General features: G+C 39.7%; 1 protein-coding gene across 1 annotated transcript in view; it reads left to right on the forward strand.

Moving 5' to 3' along the window:
* ZNF827 (zinc finger protein 827) overlaps positions 1 to 19996 on the forward strand; it is a 318427-nt gene that overhangs the window by 110034 nt on the left and 188397 nt on the right. The gene's annotated exons all lie outside the window — the stretch shown is intronic.

Consider the following 19996-nt stretch of genomic DNA (forward strand, 5'->3'; position numbering starts at 1 on the left):
GGGGAGACTGGAGGAATATTTAAACTAGGATCAAGGGGGGAGGGCGATTATAACGGGGTAGACAGATCAGACAGGGGTCAGTACTTATTTGTGGTAGAATGGGGAAAGATGGGGGGAAGGCTATGGCAGATGATAAGAAGGTTCCCATGTTACAAACAACCAGTGGAATTGGTACCATTTGTATGAAAATAATAAATATGCACAATACGTGTGAACAAGGTGTCAATGAGTTAAAGTGTTTGTTCACCAATGCCAGAAGTCTGCCAAGCAAAATAGGTGAGTTGGAAGCTTTAGTGCATGAAGAGAACTATGATTTAATTGGTATTGCTGAATTTTGGCTTCGTTCTTCACATGACTGTGCCATTAATATTCCTGCCTATGTTCTCTTTTGGAGAAACAGGGTAAATAGGAAAGGTGGTGATATCTGCCTCTGTGAGAAGTGATCTCAGAGCAAGTGTGAAAGAGGACCTAGCTGATGGAGAGTGTGATAAGGCTGAAGCATTATGGGTGGAACTGCACATGTGGTGCGTACTACAAAGCTAACCTTTTGAGTTTGTTATAGGCTTCCCAGTATTAATGAGGAGGTGGAGACTCAGCTCCTTGCACATATCAAAGGGCTGCAAGGGCTGGGACAGTGATAATAAAGGGGATTTTAATTATCCAGAAATTGACTGGAGTAATGGTACTGTAGGAACAGTTAAAGGGCAAAACCTACTACAGGACAATTATATGGTACAGTTGATAGAGGCCCCAACTAGGAATGATGCTCTGCTGGACCTGGTAATCTCAAACCATGCAGAGCTTATTACGAATGTCCATATAAAAGAACATCTGGGTAGCAGTGACCATAACATGATTTCATTTAAATGCTAGCTGTAAACCGCAAACACATACGGGAAAAATAAAAACGCTCAATTTTAAGAGAGCTAATTTTCCAAGGCTGAGAGATGCTCTCCAGGACTTAGACTGGGAGGGAATATTGGCATCAATGAACACAACACAGAAATGGGAGTTCTTCAAAAAGACTGTATGTGAACACACTGCAAAATATATTCCCATGGGCAAAATGTTTAAAAGGCTACAAATCAAACCCATGTGGCTTACGACCAAAGTTAAAAAAGCTATAAATAATAAGAAAAGAGCTTTTATTATATATAACAATGCAGGACCGCTATCAACATTTAAACATTACAAAGAATATAATAGAATATGCAAAAAGGAAATAAAGGCCACAAACATTGAAAACGAACAACAGATTGTAAAAGATAGCAGGACCAACCTCAAAACATTCTTCAAATATATTAATAGTAATAAGGTCAGGTCTGAGCATGTAGGCCCTTTACAAAATAATCTAGAGTGGGTAACTGGGGATAAAGAGAAGGCAAATTACTTCTTCAGGTCTGTGTACACAAAGGGGCATGGTATTGACACAGCCCCAGATGATCCACATTGGCTTACAATTTATATTCTCCAAAAATATTTAAACAGAATAAAGATGAATAAAGCACCTGGACCGGATGGCATATACCCACGGGTCCTTAAAGAAATGAGCTCTGTCATTTCAAAGCCATTGTTTCTAATTTTTAGGGACTCTGTAATATGACTGGCATAGTACCACTGGATTGGAGTAAGGCCAATGTGGTGCCAATATTTAAAAAGGGGTCAACATCTTTACCAAGTAATTATAGACCTGTTAGTTTAACTTCTGTAGTTGGGAAGATACTAGAGAGTTTAATAAAAGACCACATAGATGAGTTCTTGCTGGAAAAAAATATTTTAAGCAACAGACAGCATGGATTCATGACAGAATTTGTTAAACAAATCTGATTTCTTTTTATGAGAAAGTGAGCAAAACCTTGGACAGAGGGGTTGCTGTGGACGTGGTATACAGTACTTGGATTTTGCAAAAGCGTTTGACACAGTTCCCCACACACGGCTAATTTGTAAGGTAAAGTCTACAGGCTTGGAAAAATCTGCATGTAAAAGGATAGAAAACTGGCTAAAAGATCATATTCAGAGAGTAGTGGTTAATGATTCATACTCTGAATGGTCTAGGGTCGTTAGTGGTGTACCCCAAGGTTCAGTGTTCGGACCCTTACTTATTAATATATTTATAAACGATATAGGGTCTGGGATTAAAAATACCATTTCAGTCTTTGCAGATGACACCAAGCTGTGCAGTGGAATAATGTCCTTACAGGATGTCTCCAATTTACAAGCCGACCTCAATGCACTGTTTAATTGGGCAACTATGCGACAAATGGGGTTTAATGTTGGGGGCTAAGAATATGCATGCATCATACATACTAGGGGGAGTACAATTGGGGGAATCGATGGTGGAGAAGGATCTGGGGTTTCTGGTAGATTACAAGCTTAATAATGGCATGCAATGCCAAACTGCGGTTTCTAAAGCGAAAGAGAAACTCCAGAGAGAGATATAATTTTACCCCTGTACAAATCATTAGTAAGTCCTCATTGGAATATGCATTTCAATTTTGGGCACCAGTTCACAAAAAGAACATTGGGGAACTGGAGAAAGTAAAGAGAAGGGCAACCAAACTGATAAGAGGCATGGAGGAGCTTAGCTATGAGGAAAGATTAGAGGAACTGAATCTATTTTTCCTTGAGAAGAGGAGATTAAGGGGCGATATGATCAACATGTGTAAATACATCAGTGGTTCATATAGTGAACTCGGTGTAGAGCTATTCACCCTAAGATCATCACAGAGTACAAGGGGGCACTCTTTACGTCTGGAGGAAAAGAAATTTAATCTCCAAACACAGAAAGGTTTCTTCATAGAGAGAGCTCTGAAAATGTGGAATAGACTCCCTCAAGAGTTGGTTCTGGCCAGCTCAGTGGATTGCTTCAAAAAAGGCCTTTATTCTTTCTTGGATACACAGAATATAACTGGATACTAACATTTATAGGTAAAGTTGATCCAGGGAATATCCGATTGCCTCTCGGGGGATCAGGAAGGACTTTTTTTCCCCTGCAGGAGCAAATAGGATCATGCTTTGCTGGGGGTTTTTTTGCCTTCCTCTGGATCAACTGTGGGTATAGGATTATAACTTTTTTTTTAATGGTTGAACTGGATGGACTTTTTGTCTTTTATCAGACAGACTAACTATGTAGGTCTACGGATAGACTAGAAGCAGATTATTTACCTTAAATGTATGTCTCACTAACAGCTCATCAGTGACAGGATCACTATGCAGAGCAAATACACAATTTAATGTATCACTCCTTTGCTGAACAGGTGAGTGGGCAATTGCTGCAGTATTTTAACAATGACAAAGTGGTGACTCCTTATCTTGTCAGCAAGGGAGTGATGTGTAGAACCAGGCAAGTCTTTGCTCTGCATAGGGATCCTGTCAATGGTGAGTTGTTGTCGTTAGTGTGACATGGCCCTAAGAAAAAGTTTTTGTAAAATGAATGACATCCAGGAAGATTAGGAAAGCACATGATGGGTGAATAGGTTGTTTTACTCCTATAACTAAACAGCATTTTGATCCAGGGGTACAGGAAAATTCTTGTTAATTTTAATTTACCTTCAAGATCATTATGTACATCCCTAAATGTATTTTTAGTACAAATCTTATTGCTAAAGGTACTGAATGGAGGAAGAATAAATTTATGTTCAAACCAATTAATTTGGACTTTGGTTGAAAAAATATATCAGATTCTATTTCAATAGGTTTTTATTGAAAGGATTTCCAACAATAAAAGACAAAGAAAATCAGAGGTATAAATCTCTGTGCAACATACAAATAAGATCCATCCATAGGCCAGAAATAATTCAGCACAATCATAATTTAGGATCCACAGCAGCTGGGATTCTCCATCTACACTTATGTTTACCATCCAGGTACGATACCAGGCTTAAGAGAGATCAGTAGGACCATTCAAAAAAAGGGCAAGGAAAATGAGAAAAAAACGGGGAGGGGTGGGGAAAGGCTAGTTAGAGCAACCCCACAATAAGAACCATTTCCATCCATACTAAATGAATGCTGGAGGGCCCACAAAGAATCTTTAAAATTGTGTGGAAAACAGTGAATAATCCAAAGAGACCAAACTTTTCTAATTTTATTTAGCATTATGGAGTACAGCCGCCAAATCCAACCAAATTCACTAATCGTTTTACATCCAACTGCCCTCCGATCTGATCTGCTTTAACGGACCGGATCGGATTGGAGGTAGGCACGTGTAAACAGAAACACTGCGTGTTTCTACTCGCCAGTCCATAGGGGTGAATGGAAGGTTCGATCAGGTCCGCCTGAAAAACTGACTGGCAGACCTGATCAAACCCTTTGTGTAAAATGGTCTTAACTGGAACTCAAGGACTGCTTTTTTTATTAAAAAATTTGAAGGTTTTAAAAAAAATTACATTATATATTGTGAAATGTTGTAGGATAAAGGGTATGCTCACTTTTACACACAGTTCTCAAAAAGGTCCCCATGCACCACAGTGTACCAAATATATTAATATAATATATAACAATATAATGTTGTGCTCTGTTCCCCAAACAAATGCATACTACATCTGCTGACACCATTGTCCTCCCAGTCCATCCTGCAGATAGCAGGGTGCACCCAACACTGGATGTGTGGCCCCAGAAATCAATGAATAAGTACTCCGGGCCTCCTTCCCCACCCCTACATGTGCAGTCAACTCTCTCATAGCTCAGCGTTTTTGTGAGATTAAAGGAAAGCAGATTGGGCATTCACGGGTGTTTAAGCAGACCGAGGGTGCTCGGTTGTGAATTTCTGGGACTGTTGCATATGGCAGGAAAATGATGTCAGCAGCTGAAGATATGGGCATTTATTTAGGGAACGAAACATGGCATTTTAATATATTGGGGACACTGTGGTGCATGGGGACCTTTTTTGGAAAAAAGAAAGTCTATATTTATTAATTATCTCTGACGTTTGTTAGTGTGAAAGGGACCTAACACAGCTTACATGTCAGTGCTAAATGGTTTGTCATAACACTCTACACTGCTACTTTTGATGGAAAATAAAAGGCTTACTGGTCGGATCAACAGGTAAAAATAAAGAGATAAAAACATAAAAACTAAAACTAATTTAGCCACCACATCTAAGAATTAGTAACCTGCTATATATCACATTTTTTTGCTTTTGAGTTAAGTACTGCGTTATTAACTTCAAATATACTTTTACTGAATTAAAACTAACTAAACTGACTGTATCAATTAGGCCTCCTTCACACAGCCGGGTTGGTGCAGCTGCCAGATTCCTTCGTCAAGAATTTTGCAGATTTTCATTGCTGGAACAACTGGGTTATGTGATCAGCAGCTGGCGCTCAGCCCATTTGAGCTGCTGACAGGCTGACAGTGGCCGCTGTTGTTCGCATGTAGCCACACACAGAGCAGTTAGTTAGGTATAGATATCTGAGCCTGGGCGCAGTCAGTTGTATCCAGGCTCAGACCTTTGCCCCTGTATGCAGCTAACCGCTCTGTGTGCATCCACATGCAAACAACAGCAGCTGCCCTCAGTCCCCTATTAGTTTAAATGGGTTGAGTTGTTGATCACATAACCTGGTCATTCCAGTAGCAAGAATCTGCAGATATTTTCCATCTGAATTTAGGGGCCATACCAACCTGGCCATGTGAAAGGGACCTTAAATAGAGAGCCCTTGCATACATTGACTTCTATTCTTAACACCCAGGAAGCCCCATAATCTGGGTTGCTCTGTTTTGCAAATTCCTTCATATCCTGGAGGTAGTGTTTGGGCCCATATCATAAGCCTTTGTATTGGCCAGTGGGCTGTCTATCATACTGAGAGGCCATTATCAATGGCATCATAGGAAATGGAGCATTAAGGAATGGAAAATTAGGAAAATAGATTTGCAGATGTATGAAAGTCAGAAGAAGAATGGGTTTGAAAATTGGGATGATAGCTGAACAAGTCAGACATGTATGTTGTTCTTCAAGAGAAATTATGATATTGTTTAGGGTGAATTCACCTGGGCAGCATGTGAAGAGAAGTGTGTCTCTTTCTTTGAAAAACAGCTTGATGAGATATTCTTACATGTGGCCCTAGTTCATTTTTATAGAATATCAGCATGTGAAGGCTTGTAGATATCCCTCACATCATACTTTGCTTATATCTCTGGCATACACAGTGCAGTGCTAATGTAAAATGACCTTGACTTTCAATGTCAGTGAAAATTTAGTACCATGTTTGCCATTTCTGCAATGGGAACTATGAGTAGAGCTCCTATGTACACACAGAGCAAGCTAGATCATTTTTAGTTAACTCTTCACCTGTAATGCATGTCTAAAGTCTGGGGGGATTATTAAAAAGAAGATTGGTGGAACATTTAATGTTCTTGTCTCTATGGGTAGGCTTTTGTGAAAAATGTACGTTATGTCTGTGAAAATGTAAGGGATTTTATTGGAAAACATTCAAGCATTTGTGACTCAGAAAACCAATTTGTCGAAACTAAAACAAAAGTGGAACTGTGGGGGTTTTGTATCTTATTGGGTGCTATAGGCAACAGGCCATATTTCTACAGTAAGTCCTTTTTAAGCTGGATCCAGGAGTTGCAAGTTCTTGTAGGGCCACCAATACCTTAACAGATATGATGGGATTCTATAAAAAAAAGATTGACAGCAGGCAATCCTTGGATTGCTTGCCTACACAAAAATAAGCAGTATAATGAAGGTCTTGGGTTCCAAAAGTTTTTTTTTTCTTTTACTTAATCCTTCAAGCAGTGCTTCAGAGTAGTTTTTTTTCCAAACTAACTTATAGTCTCCTGTAACTGGACATTTAGGCACCCTTCCCACTGCCATTTCATTGCAGTGCATTGCCACATTCACATTCATGTGTGGCGTTTTGCTCATTTAGCATATGTTGCGTTAAAGCAGTCCATTTATTTAGAAAGGGCTGCTAACCTATGGCAACAAAAAATAAACAATACTTTTTCTTGGTAAGCGATAAAAATCTGTAGAAAAACTGAAGGCAATATGAACAATACAATAATGGCTGCTCACTTCACCTATTTACCTGTATTGCACCTTTTGAAAAAAATAACGTTCCATAAAGTGTGGGGACTCTACAAAAAATAAATCCTGTCTGTAAGATGTAGTTGCTACTGCATGTAGCCGATACACACAGTGCAGATTGAGTAAACCGTAAATCTCTCGCCCCCTTCCCTATTAACAGTAGCTGTCATTAGGAACTACTGTGCAGCTGAAGGACCTGATTTCTGTAACTTTCTGTACAGGAGCCGCTGCAGCCCACAAATAAGAAATAAATTCCACTTGCACATACTCTGCCATAATATAAGCTTACTGATTTCATCCTGACTGTGCTTTCCCTTTACAGCAAGACTTGTCAGTGCTTTCTGTTAATGATTTGCTCATCCCACAGTGCATTGTTCCTAAATGCTTAGAGTCTGTTGTTGTGTCACAGGCTTCCACTTACCGTTCTAAAGCATTGTATAGAAACATACCCAAGTAATACCTTATTTGTTGGGTATTGCAGAGATGGTAATTTCACGCAGGCAGCACCTTTTTGACATGTATGCTAATTTACTATGAAGAACAGAACACCTCTTGTTGAGGTAATATTTCCAATGCAGAAGCCAAATAAAAGATCCCCTTTCCTTGCATGTGCCCCTGTGTCTTTTTATTTTGTTGCATAGCGTACAGTACGTTCATGTTCCCTGTGAAGTGTTTGTTGAGATTAGATGTGTCCGTAACAAGGGTGCCTTGCTAAATATGAGCACAAGACACATTGCAAGATAAATGGTCCTCAAGCCACAGTGCATTTGGGTGTGTGATGTGAAGTTTATTCATTCTTTATGGCTCCCAATTCTAAGCGTTAGCAGGTTTTTACGCATAATGACCAATAATAATCATAATAAAACGTTGCTTGATTACCAGGCAGATTATTTGCCAGTTGACTTGCATACCACCTGACGTTCCATTCAGTTGTGCTATGAGAAATTCAGCTAGTGGTTCATAGTGTTAAAACGGAACTATTTTCTAACACAGGTATATTGCAGACATGCTGTGAATGACAACTGTTACAGTTGCTTCTGCTCTCAACTGAACTGTCAAGCCATCAAATGGCTGGTATCCTAACTGACCACATGTGCAGCACCATGACAACTGTAGATCAAATAAAGGCTAAGACAGCAGATAGGAGGGTTTAGTTCCGTTTGTAAAGAAGTTAAATTACTACCTTCATTCTTAGAAGAGATATTAGAGGACATGTGCTGTTCAATATATTATTCAACAACATTATATGGTTTCATGGATTATTGTTTAAAAAAAAGATGATTATTAATATTAGGTTTGTATAAATATGGAAATCTATAGAAAAATATCCCTGGTATCCCTTTAGACATACATCTCTTTTGGTAAATGTACCACTGTACTAAAAGAAACAAGAAGGTTGCACCAGCCTTGTCCAATATCCTAAATAACTGTTTATTACTGGAAAAAGTCAATAAAATATACTCACAAACAATATACAGTTGCAAGTATATAAAATTATTGAAGTATCAACCTGATTCTCAGTATGAGGACCTGGACTGCACTCCACAGCAGAGATAAGAGCTAATGCATTTCGAGCAGTATGCCATCTTCAGCTCTGAAGAAGAGGGTATGCCCCTTGAAAAGTGGTAAGTGATTGTAAAAGCTCACATTTTTATTTCAAATATCAAAATACTGTACGTTATACTTACCAGCTCTGTGAAATGGTATTGTACAGATCACCCCCAATTCTTAGGTCCTCCACTGGCACCCTCGGGATAGGGGAGCACCTGCTGGCTCCTTCCCAAGGTGGACTGTCTGCATCTGTATATACACAAAGTGTATCTCGGCCCCCCTCCCCCTCACAGTATTTGATTCTCATTGACTCCTGCTGCTGCCTCTTTGCCTGAGTGAAAAGGGAAAGAAGACAGTTCTGGCTGCAGATTGGCACAGCGCTGGGTCGATGTAGGGCTCAGGTAAGTATATAGCAAGGTGAGGGGGTGATACACTGAAAACACTTTGCCTTAATTGAGGGAATGTGTTAAGGTAAGAAATGTCTTGCTTTTAGAACCACCTTAACTCTTTTTTCGGTTGTAGAGTGTCATCAAGGTCCTCATATTGAACTTCTATGTTCAAATTACGCTCAGAGGTTGATACTTTAGTGATTTTACAGGTTTGCAATTGTAAATCATTTGTGAGTACACTGTGTGCACAATTTTTAGGCAAGTTGTATTTACCACGATTCATTTCATTATTGAACAACTACAGTGCTCTTTGTCAATCCAAAATGTTAATAAACCTCGAATCTGAATATAAGTAAAAGTAAGGTTTTGGCTTTCTTAGGAGAACATCTCTGTGTGCACAATTATTTGGGCAACTACTGTGCAGAATTATTATGCAACTAATTAAAAATGAAAATTTTCCTATCTCACTTGTTTATTTTCATCTGCTAAAGTGAGAAAAATAAACAACTCAAAATTTACAAATAAACTTTTTTGACATTTAAAAAAATAAAAAAAACAGTGACCAATATATCCTCCCTTCTTTTCAATAACAGTCATAACCCTTCCATTAATGGAGTCTGTCAGTTTCTTGATCTGTTGACCAACAACTTTTTTTGTAGCAGCAACCACAGCCTCCCAGACACTGCTCAGAGAGGTTTACTGTTTTCCTTCATCTCCCATTTAAGAAGGGCCCACAAGTACTCAATAGGGTTTAAGTCAGGTGAGGAAGGAGGCCATGTCATTATTCTTTCATCTTTAAGGCCTTTACTGGCTAGCCACGCAGTGGAGTACTTCGATGCATGCGATGGAGCATTGTCCTGCATAAATATCATGGTCTTTTTGAAAGATGCAGACTTTTTCACTTACCACTGCTTGAAGAAAGTGTCTTCTAAAAACTGGCAGTAGGTTTGGGAGTTGATTTTAAGTCCATCTTCAACCCAGAAAGGTCCAACTAGCTCATCTTTAATAATACCATCCGATACAAATGCCCTTCCTCTACCTTGCTGGCGTCTGCATCAAAGTGGAGCTCTGTGCACATTACTGGTCCAGCCACGGGCCCATCCATCTGGTCCGTCAAGAGTCATGCTTATCTCATCAGTCCATAAAACCTTTGAAAACTCTGTCTTCAGATATTTCTTTGCCCAGTCTTGACGTTTTAACTTGTGTGTCTTGTTCAGTGGTGGTCAGGTTTCAGAGCACTGAACACCTTGTACTTCTGGGCAGTTCTGGAATATGACCGCACTGGAGGATAATGGGTTCCTGGTAGTTTCAAATTTGATTCTTCTCAAATCTTTGGGAGTTAATTTGCATCTTTTTTTTTTCAACATGTTTCTTGTGACCCTGTTGACTATTTGCAACAAAACGTTTTTTGGTTCTGTCATCATGCTCCAATATCTTAGCAGTTTCATGAGTGCTGCATCCCTCTGAAAGACTGTTTACAATTTTTGACTTTTCAGAGTCAGTTAAAGTGTTACTAAACCCAGGACCCTGCACTCACTATATCCTGTCTTCCACAGTACACAGAACATGGACATGTAATTATTTTAGTAAATAAACTGCTAAATACCTTTTCTCATCAGCAGTTAGAGCAGTTTTGTGACTTCAGCAAAGTACTGGTTAAAGCTTGTAGGAGGAGTTTTCTTTCTGCTCTAGGAGGATGCAAAACCCCTGACCCTTTGTCTGGACAGTGCTGATTTACCCTGTGCTGATCACATGCACGAAAAAAAAAATTCTAGCAATGCACACTAAACTGAGCATATGCATGTGGCTATGGGTTCAGTCTGTCTTGTCAGGTGGATATTTGAACAAGAGAAGGGACAGAGAAGTCAGGATCAAACAGCCTTTTTACACAATGCAGCGGTTTAGTTCCTTTGGTTCCACAGTCAGTATAACAAGCATGCTTTACTGCATATACAGACTGATTTTATTGTTGTGGGTTTAGTAACACTTTAAATCTCTTTTTTGGCCCATTTTGCCTGAGGAAAAGAAGCTGTCTAATAAATATGCACACCTTGATATAGGGTGTTGATCTCCTTAGGCCACACCCTCCCTCATTACACAAATACACATCACCTGATATGCTTAAATCCAATAAGCATTCAAGTTTATGCACCTTGGAGTTGGACAATATGCATACAAATGATGATTGGTCAGAATACTAATTTGCCTACTGTGCACACAGTGTATGTATATTTTATCTATATTTTCAATAATAAATGGCCCTTTAAGGTAATGCAAAAGGTTAGTATGCCCTTCTTTTTCATTTAGTACCTAAGATTTCCTCAGTTTGAAGAGGACAGCAAAGCTTAAAGCCTACCCAGGCAGTGTTTTGAAGTATGAAGCCAAGAAATCCTTCTGATCCATGTTCTTTCACCTGGTTCACAACATCTTAGCACTGATGTTATGCCTACTCAATCAGCCATTTCAGTGTTAAGCATAAAAAATGCACATTGCAAGTGTTAGTGGGATGACATATTTTTATAACACCATTAAACATTTCCCATCCATATGTAATGAACCCATTTTGAAATTTTCCTACAAGTACTCTAAACTAGTTTGCAGAATAATAAGATGCTAATCTGTCTCTAAACTAAGACGTTATCTTAACCACTTCCATACCGGGCACTTTTACCCCCTTCCTGCCCAGGCCAATTTTCAGGTTTCAGCGCTCTCACACTTTGACAATTGCGCGGTCATCCAACATTGTACCCAAACTAAAATTTTATCATTTTGTTCACACAACTAGAGCTTTCTTTTGGTGGTATTTAAACAACACTGGGGTTTTTATTTTTTGCTAAATTAACAAAAAAAAGACCGAAAATTTTGAAGAAAAAAACACGTTTTTCTTTGTTTCTGTTAATAAAGTTTGGAAATAAATAATTGTTCTTCATAAATTTAGGCCAAAATGTATTCTACTACATGTCTTTAGTGAAAATAACCCAAATTAGTATTTATTATTTAGTCTGTAGGAAAGTTACAGAATTCACAAACTATGGTAAAGATCTGAATATTGATCAGTTCTGAAGTAATGACGGCCAATCTAATTTCTTGAGGTCCAAGAATGTCAGAACAGTACAGATATCCCCCAAATGACCCCTTTTTGCAAAGTAGACAGTCCGACGTATTTCATAACAGGCATGGCGAGTTTTTTGAAGTTGTCATTTTTTTTGTCATAATTTTTCGGAAATGAAATAAAAAAAATGATTTTCACAATTTTTTTTTACATACTGTCACCTGTGCAGTACAGCACCATCATATAACTGGCATGGCGGTGATCAGGGACACTGAGTGGTGACAGTATGAAAAAAAAAAATTTGTAAATTTAAAAAAAATTTTTTAAATCTTTTATTAATTTTTTTCTCTTTTTTTAAGATTTATTTTTTCATATTTCACTATGACCAAAGTAGTATAATGTTACCATAGTAACATTGTACTACTTTGGGAAAGTGATCAGTTTTTTTTTTTTACACAATTTAATATAAGCAAGCATTTACCTGAATGAAATCGATTCATTCAGGGGGTTTTTTGAGCTTAGCTGTGATTTGGCCACAGCTAATCACATGACACAGCTGGGCTGTGATTGGCCCAGCTTGTGCATGTGATTGCTGTGACCATTCACAGCTAGACACACTTGTATACAATGGATGGCATGAAAGGAAGCCATCCATTGTATACAACTGTCATGTGACCTGCTGTGACTGGTCACAGCAGGTCATATGGTACTGGTAACGGGGCCGTTACACAGATCTGTCATCGGCCGCGTCCGAGGTACACGGCCCGTGACAGATCGCGCCGCTGCGCAGGCTCTGCGGTCAGGCAAACTGTGCATGCCTGAAAGGACGCCATATGGCCTCCACCCGGAGGGACAAGGTGCCATAGGCCAGGCGGGAACCGGTTAAACAGGACTGAGTTTAGGCAAATTGTGGGAGTTACAGTTCCTTGAAAAAGTATTCCTACTGCTTGAAATTTTCAGTTACAATGAAAAACGTAAATTTATTTTATTGGGGTTTTATGTGATAGACCGACACAAAGTTGTACATAATTCTGAAGTGGAAGGAAAATGATAAATGGTTTTCAAAAATGTTTACAAATAAATATCTGAAGTGTGGTGTGCATTTGTATTCAGCCCCTTTGTAGTACTTTGTAGTACCACCTTTTGCTGTAATTGCAGTTGCAAGTCTTTTTGGGTATGTCTCTACCAGCTTCGCACATCTAGAGAGTGACATTTTTGCCCATTCTTCTTTGCAAAATATCTCAAGCTCTGTCAGCTTGGATGGAGAGTGTCTGTGAACAGCAATTTTCAAGTCTTGCCACAGATTCTGAATTGGATTTAGGTCTGGACTTCAACACATAAATATGCTTTGATCTAAACCATTCCATTGTAGGTCTGGCCAGGGGCAGACTGACCATTTGAGCACTCGGGCATTGCCCGAGGGCCCAGGGTCAGTAGGGGGCCCCATGAAATGCCCCTGGTACCTTTTATAGGCTATTTTTGAGTGTGTGCAAGGACACAAGGGCCGCAGGATCCCCTATTGCCCGGGGGCCCCATGAATTGTCAGTCCGCCCCTGGGTCTGGCTGTATATTTAGGGTCATTGTCCTGCTGGAAAGTGAACCTCCGCCCCAGTCTCAGGTCTTTTGCAGACTCTAACAGGTTTTCTTCTAAGATTGCCCATCCATCTTCTCATGAACTCTGACCAGCCACCCTGTCCCTTCTGAAGAAAAGCATCCCCACAACATGATGCTGCCACCACCATGTTTCACGGTGGGGATGGTGTGTTCAAGGTGATGTGATGTGGAGTGTTAGTTTTCCGCCACACATAGCATTTTGCTTTTGGACAATAAAGTTCAATTTTGGTTGGTCTCATTTGACTAGAGCACCTTCTTCCGCATGTTTGCTGTGTTCCTCACATGGCTTCTTGCAAACTGCAATCAGGACTTCTTATGGCTTTCTTTCAACAATGGCTTTCTTTTTGCCACTCTTCCATAAAGATTAAATTTGTGGAGTGCATGACAAATAGTTGTCGTGTGGACAGATTCTCCCACCTGAGCTGTGGATCTCTGCAGCTCCTCCAGAGTTACCATGGACCTCTTAGCTACTTCTCTGATTAATGCTCTCCTTGTCCATCTTGTAAGTTTAGGTCTTGGTAGGTTTTCAGTTGTGCCATACTCTTTCCATTTTCAGATGATGGATTGAACAGTGCTCTGTTAGATGTTCAAAGCTTTGGATATTTTTATATATCTATTTGTTTTGTATATATATTTTTTTAACCTAACCCTGCTTTAATCTTCACTACAACTTTATCCCTGACTTGTCTGGTGTGTTCCTTGGCCTTCATGATGTTGTTTGTTAATTAATGTTCTCTAACAAACCTCTGAGGGCTTCACAGAACATCTGTATTTATATTTAGATTAAATTACACACGGGTGCACTGTATTTACTAATTAGGTAACTTCTGAAGGTAATTGGTTCCACTAGATTTTAGTTAGGGGTATCAGAGTTAAGGGGGCTGAATTGAAATGCATGCCACACTTTTCAGATATTTATTTGTAAACAATTTTGAAAAAAACATTTATCATTTTCCTTCCACTTCACAATTATGTACCACTTTGTGATGGTCAATCACATAAAATCCCAATAAAATTCATTTATGTTTTTGGTTGTAACATGACAAAATGTGGAGAATTTCTAGGGGTATGAATACTTTTTCAAGGCACTGTACATCTCAGCAACAGATATTCAGAATGCGGCACATTTACAAATGCAGCGATTGCAATTTCTTAGAAATGTCCCCTGGAGACAATTTGGTTGTTCTAGAAGTCCTCATGTCAGCAAAGTGCTGTGCCCTTCGATGCATTTTCCCCCAGGTGGTTAGGTTCCATTTGACAGCAGTGGTAAAACATGCTAGACAACTGAAATTTGACATGTTGGTAGGATGACACACTTCACTGAGGATTGTTTCTGGAAATGAAGGATCAATGGCAGGAGTCTTTCATACTTCTTAGAGAACTAACAAAAGCATGATTGACTACAATTATACAGAAATAAATAGTATTCTGTTAGAAATTATTAATTTTGTTATGTTTTTCTTGTACAAACCAAGGTGTAATACAGTATTTAAATATTGTAAATGAAATGCCATTGTATATGAATTATTCAGTAGAATGTTTAAAGGCTTGGAAAAAACTTGCTGTGTTGTGAGGTTACCTGAGGACACACTGACCTGTCAAAGACAGTATGCAATCATCTTCAAAGCTGACAAGTAATATTTTATTTTGTGGCAAAATGGATATTTGGGCATTCCTTTCTGAGCTGTCAAGATAAAATGTGCAGAATACACATACCACACAGTACATCTCTCTTTGTGTATTTTTCCCTCTTTTTTTCACTCACTCTCTCCCCAGTTTTCTAGCTCAGTCTGTGCTTTGCAACTGCAATCTCTTTTTTCATTCAGGGCATATAAGCAAAGCATTCGAGGTATCTGGAGTTTTTTTTATTTTTGGAGTATAAATATTCAAGTATTTCATCTGGACATTACTGAAGTGCACCAGTCTACCCACAACCATTTTTTTAATAATTTAGTGATCTGAGAACCACTGCTTGTGATGCCGTAGAGTCCTTCTAAAACAGTCTTACTATAGCCTCCTTGCAGAAAGCCTGTTTTTAAACAATTTCAGAAGTAGTATGACATTTTTTCCAGCCCCCAGCTAAATTGAAACCTGCCTTGAGGGCCAGTTCACACCACAAAAACACATTCTGGATGAGTTCCTGATGGGTTTTTGCTTATAGTTCACTCCACACTCCATTCCTGTGCATTTTGCTGTGTTACAGCATAGTTCTGTGCAGAAAAAAATGCAGTATGTTCTACTTTTTTTCTGCACCAGAAACTGACTGGAACTTACTGCAATGGTATGAGCTAGGGCAGCAATGGGCAAACTACGGCCCGCGGGCCGTATACGGCCCGGCGGACCTTTTAATCCGGCCCGCGGAGCCTGTCAGAATGTGTGTAGGCGGGGCAGCGTGAGGAACGTGAGGGAGCTAGGCTCCTCTCACAGTCCGCCCTGAAGACCGGAACGGCGCGGGAACACGGCGAGAGGAACGCGCGGAGCAAAGGTAAGTGAATTGACACAGGGGGGACTTGGGGACTTAATATGGGGGATGAATTAATATGGGGAATGAATTACTATAGGGGGGATGAATTACTATAGGGGGGATGAATTACTATGGGGGATGAATTACTATAGGGGGGATGAATTACTATAGGGGGGATGAATTACTATATGGGGGATGAATTACTATGGGGGATGAATTACTATGGGGGATGAATTACTATATGGGGGATGAATTACTATGGGGGATGAATTACTATATGGGGGATGAATTACTATATGGGGGATGAATTACTATATGGGGGATGAATTACTATGGGGGATGAATTACTATATGGGGGATGAATTACTATGGGGGATGAATTACTATATGGGGGATGAATTACTATATGGGGGATGAATTACTATGGGGATGAATTACTGTATGGGGGATGAATTACTATATGGGGGATGAATTACTATGGGGATGAATTACTATACGGGGGATGAATTACTGTATGGGGGATGAATTACTATGGGGGATGAATTACTATATGGGGGATGAATTACTATGGGGGATGAATTACTATATGGGGGATGAATTACTATATGGGGGATGAATTACTATGGGGGATGAATTACTATATGGGGGATGAATTACTATGGGGGATGAATTACTATATGGGGGATTAATTACTATGCTTACTATGGGGGAATATTACTATACTTACTATGGATGACACATACACATAATTCATCTACTCTTGGTCCGGCCCCCGGGTTCAATATATGAACCCATTGCGGCCCTCAAGTCAAAAAGTTTGCCCACCCCTGAGCTAGGGCCATTGGAATACAGGGAAAAAAACGTGCATGCATTTTTGATGCAGAACAAAAATGCACTGGACTGCATCTGGTGTGAACAAGCCCTAAAAGTTTAAATATGGCTGATACTACAGGAAGCACAAAGCTTGGAAATTACCGTTGCATTGTCAAGTGACTGATTGCTGCTACTCATCACAGAAATTGACAGTGACCTCATCATATAATAAGATTGCCAGTGAGCTCCCCAATTTATGCGGATGTAGTGAGGCTAACGTACACTTGCGTTACAAGAGGCTGCGGATTTCGTTTACTTAATTCTGCTCCCCTTCCCTGCAGTGACTCAGCAGCCTTGCCAGCCTTTGAAATTCTTATAAGCACACAACAGGTGCACTTTGCTCAAAGAGTTTGAGCAGAGTGCCAAGTCCTGACTTAAAAGACTTTACTGCATTAGTTAGGATGAACTTAATGGTTGAGCATCTGGATTTTAATGTCCATAGCCTGGCAAAACATTTTATTTTAAGAGTATCTGTTGAGATGTAATGGCAGGGTGCTTTTGAAACGATACAATATGTCATGCAGTAAAGCTAAAATGCTGAGCAGGGTTATGGGTTATATGTCTGCTGATCTCCTCTGAGCAGACAGATGGCAAATCAGTGTCTGCTTCACTTATGCAGAGCGGACACGTACACAGCCTGCTTTCCTCTATGGGCGGTTGAATGTAAACAGACTGTCATCCAATCCACTAGACCAGTGGTCTCCAAACTTTGGCCCAGGGGCCGGATGTGGCCTCTTGCTTGCTTTTATCTGGCCCTTGAGGACATTTTTCATCCTCTGACGCCAACATTGGGGCATAATTCACCCACTAACACCAACAAAGGGGCACAGTTCCTCCTATTGACACCAATGGTGGGGTATGATTCTTTCCAACCAATGAAACCAACGATTTCTCTCACTGAAGATGGGGCATTGTTTACTCCCACTGGGGCCAGGACATTTTCTTCTTGCAATAACCACAGTCTGGCCCCACTAAAGTCTGTAGGACAGTAAACTTGCCCTTTGTTTACAAAGTTTGGACACCCCTGCACTAGACAGATGGTGAATGAATCCCCATTCGTCTGTTTTCATCGGATCTGACTGGATGCAGACAGGTGTGAACGGACACATGTCTGTTTACATTCACTGCTCCATAGAGGGCAATGGATGGTCCAATCAGGTCCGTTTTTTAGGCGGATTTAATCAGACCATCCATTGCCCTCTATGGTCTGCCCATGTGAAAGGGGCGTAAACTGTAGAACCCATTGCAACCATTCATAATCCTTCTCATACTGGGTCTTAAAAAAAACAACAATTCCAATTGGTTCTTACAAGTTTTGGAGTTACAGTTGTGTTCAAAATAATAGCAGTCAGACATCACTAACCTGATCAATCACTGTTTTTGGTAGAAATGATATTTCTACATGGCAAATAATTTATTAGCAGGTGTAGTAGAGTAATAGAAATCCAACAGACCCAACAGTCATGACATGCATGCTGCTGATTCTGTGTAATTGAATCACTAATTGAAAGGGGCATGTTCAAAATAATAGCAGTGTGGAGTTCTATTAGTGAGGTCATTCATTCTTTGAAAAACAGGTGGCAATTATTGCCCTTATTTAAGGAAGGAAGGCAGCAAATGTACATGCTGGTTACAGTGCATTTCTCTCTGAAATTCTGAGGAAAATGGGTCGTTCTAGACATTGTTCAGAAGAACAGCGTACCTTGATTAAAAAGTTGATTGGAGAGGGGAAAACATATAAAGAAGTGCAGAAAATGATAGGCTGCTCAGCTAAAATGATCGCAAATGCTTTAAAATGGCAACCAAAACCTGAAAGACGTGGAAGAAAGCGAAAAACTACCATTCGAATGGATAGAAGAATAGCCAAAATGGCAAGGACTCAGCCAACAATCAGCTCCAGGAAGATCAAAGAAGGTCTAAAGTTACCTGCGAGTACTGTTACAATTAGAAGACACCTATGTGAAGCCAAGCTATCTGCAAGAAGCCCCCGCACAGTCCCACTGTTGAAAAAAAGACGCGCTGAAGAGGTTACAATTTGCCAAAGAGCACATTGACTGGCCTAAAGAGAAATGGCGCAACATTTTGTGGACTGATGAAAGTAAGATTGTTCTTTTTGGGTCTAGTGGCCGGACACAGTTTATCAGACGACCCCCAAACACTGAATTCAAGCCACAGTACACTGTGAAGACAGTGAAGCATGGTTGCGCAAGCATCATGATATGGGGATGTTTCTCATACTACGGTGTTGGGCCTGTTTATCGCATACAAGGGATCATGGATCAGTTTGAATACATCAGAATACTTGAAGAGGTAATGCTGTCTTATGCTGAAGAGGAAATGCCCTTGAAATGGGTGTTCCAACAAGACAACGACCCCAAACACACCAGTAAACGTGCAACATCTTGGTTCCAGACCAACAAGATTGACATTATGGAGTGGCCAGCCCAATCTTCGGATCTTAATCCAATAGAAAACTTGTGGGGTGACATCAAAAATGCAAAACCAAGAAATAGAGAAGAACTGTGGAATGTAGTCCAATCATCCTGGGCTGGAATGCCTGTTCACAGGTGCCAGAAGTTGGTTGACTCCATGCAACACAGATGTACAGCAGTTCTCAGAAACAGTGCTTATACAACTAAATATTAATTAAGTGATTCAAAGGAAAGCAAAATCTTCAAACATTTTTCAGTTTATATAGTGAATGTTTGAGTTTGTAAAGAAGAATACAAACACTGCTATTTTTTTTTGAACAGTCTAATATTCACTTTTCTTTAATTTTATTTAGAGGAACAACACAAATTTGACATTTTTTTTCTTCATGTTTTGATTTGGAATAGAATGTGTAGTGTTCCCAATGCATTTGTGTGTATGGAAATAAAAGCTATTAGAAGGATTTTGAGCTTTATTCACTTTTTTCAACACACTGCTATTATTTTGAACACAACTGTATATTACTATATGCCCCATGTACTTTTACTGAATAAGCCCATTGCTTTTCATCCTTGTCAACTCAACTTGAATATACT

The sequence above is a fragment of the Staurois parvus genome, unplaced genomic scaffold (assembly GCF_062004578.1).
Source record: "Staurois parvus isolate SC_StPar_1 unplaced genomic scaffold, SC_StPar_1.0 ptg000090l, whole genome shotgun sequence".
In the NCBI taxonomy this organism is placed as follows: Eukaryota; Metazoa; Chordata; class Amphibia; order Anura; family Ranidae; genus Staurois; species Staurois parvus.